This window comes from Montipora capricornis, chromosome 12, assembly GCF_036669925.1.
Source record: "Montipora capricornis isolate CH-2021 chromosome 12, ASM3666992v2, whole genome shotgun sequence".
Taxonomy (NCBI): Eukaryota; Metazoa; Cnidaria; class Anthozoa; order Scleractinia; family Acroporidae; genus Montipora; species Montipora capricornis.
In genome coordinates, this window is record NC_090894.1 from 36,739,938 (window position 1) to 36,742,445 (window position 2,508).

The following is a 2,508-nucleotide window of genomic DNA, read 5'->3' on the forward strand; positions in this document are numbered from 1 at the left end:
CGCTCACAACCAGCCAATATCCAGGTGATCGAGTCAGAGCCGATATCTCAAGTGACAGCAATACACCACTTGGGAGCACAGACAAGCCAACGACAGCGGAAACGTCCCTGCAGCAGACACAATAAAAGTGCTAGCTGCGAATCAAGCAGACCCATGCCCACCAGACTGGAACATCACATCTTCACCAAAGGTGAATGGAGGTGGGCCCAACTCAGGGACCAACTAAGAGTGCCCATCACCATCTCTGTTGACAACCCAGCCAACAGCATGGACGGCCAAGTCCATCATAACCAAGTAACCCTATCAGCGATCGCAGACACTGGAGCACAATAAGACCTGTGGTCCCTAGAAGAGTTCCTCGCTTGTGGATTCTCCCATTGCCTGCACCCCGACAGACTGAGTCTGAGGCAGCAGCTAACTGTCTTCCATTGGACTAAAAGGTGCTTTCTTCGCCAAGCTTACCACAACATTACCAAATGGCAAACCTACGTCCAGTTGTTCCATGGTGCACGTGAGCAACTCGGTCAGAGCCATGTACCTATCCTATGAATCGTTGCTCAACCTTGGCCTACTGCCAAGGGCCTTCCCCTCTCCTGAGGGAACACAGAGACAAACAGCCTAAATGAAACACACAAGTCCCCAACGACCAACGTCAGTCGGTTCATTAACGATGGCTTCAAAAGCCCACAGACCTGCAGAGGCTCCATGTGCTCCTGTCCCCAGAGGACAACCCCACCAATGTGTCCTACTGAGCTGCCATTCCCCTCCACCCCAGAAAACAACCAGCGGATGAAGGCCTGGCTTCTTGAAAGGTACGCGTCATCAACCTTTAACACCTGCCCTCATCGGGCATTGCTATGCATGGACGGCCCACCTGTTGAAATACATGTGGAGCCCACTGCCACACTGAAGGCATCACATTCGCCAGCAACCATACCTATCCACTGGCAGAAAAAAGTGTAAGAGGACCTCCTTCGCGACGAAGCACTCTTGTGTAGTTGCACGTGTACCGTATGGAGAACCAGTGACATGGTGCCACCACATGGTGCTGACCAGGAAAAACGACCGCTCCCCCCACCGAACAGTGGACCTCCCACGTCTCAATGACGTGAAACGTTTGCCATGGAATCGTCTTTCCACCTAGCACGTCGAGTACCAAGGGCACTTGGAACACAGTGACTGACGCCTGGAACGGCTATCACAGTGTTCCCCTGCGCACATCCAATCATCATCTGACAACGTTGATCACTCCTTTCGGTCACTGGCGCTATACAAGAGCACCTCAAGGCTTCCTGTCATCTGGGATTGGCTACAATTGACGATTGGACGCCATCCTTTCAGACTTTGAACAAAAGGAACATTGCGTCGATGACACCATCCACTACGACACGCACTTGGAGTGGCATTGGTGGAGAACCATCGACTTTCTCACAGGGGTAGGACAGTCTAGCACCGTGTTAAACCCGGATAAATTCCAGTTTGCCCAAAAGAACATAGACTTTGCAGGGTTCAGGGTATTGAACATGACAATCGAGACCCTCACAAGATACCTGGATGCCATCAGAGACTTCCCCTCCCCAGCATCCACAACAGATGTCAGAAGCTGGTTTGGCCTTGTCAACCAAATGACAAACTATGCACAACTGCGTGAGACAATGGCACCTTTCAAGCCATTCCTGAGCCAACGCTGCAAGTTCGAATGGTCCCCCGAGCTGGAAGCGGCCTTCCAAACTTCAAAGAAGACCATTGTCAAGGCCATTTGTGAGGGTGTAGAGATCTTCGACTTGAAAAGACGTACCTGCCTCTGCCCGGTTGGTCAAACCGTGGCATAGGATACTTCCTACTCCAACAACATTGCAGCTGCCCCTCTCTGGAGTACCCGATTGCTGCCAGGGGGGATGGAAAATCACACTAGCAGGCTCACGGCTCCTTTCCTCGGCAGAGCAGCGATACACGGTTATTGAAGAAGCCCTCGCGGTGGCATGGGGCCTCAAACAAATGCGATATCTCACCGAAGGATGCGACACCCTCGCTGTTCTCACCAACCACAAACCGCTGGTAAAAATCTTCAGTGATCTCACTCTGGATAAAATATCGAATTCGCACCTCTTCAGACTAAGGCATAGGACCCTACCTTGGCGCTTCGCCATTGTACACCACCCCGGACGATACAACCAAGCCGCTGATGCCACCTCCAGACACCTGTCTCCTTCGGACTCGAGGAAAGGTCCCCCTATCTTGGACCTCCAAGCGACCAAGACTTGGCTTAGTCAGCACTGATCCACCATCTGTAGTGACGCCGAAGAACTCACGGTCATCCCCTGGTCCCCGATAACTCTCTTACCTACATCCTACACCTGCTCGAGATTTAGGGTAGTGTAGACAGCTGCGACCCAGCCCTCAACATCACCCATCTGCGGATCAATCTATTCACAAGATGGAGTACTGATGTACAACAACCGTGTTGTGGTACCAGCGACCCTCTGCCACCGAGTCCTCCAGCATCTC

The 2,508-nt window shown here is 52.3% G+C and overlaps 1 pseudogene; it reads left to right on the forward strand.

Moving 5' to 3' along the window:
• Nucleotides 1-1,915, forward strand: part of LOC138025763 (uncharacterized) — a 3,023-nt pseudogene extending 1,108 nt beyond the window's left edge.
• Nucleotides 1,916-2,508: the final 593 nt, after the last annotated feature.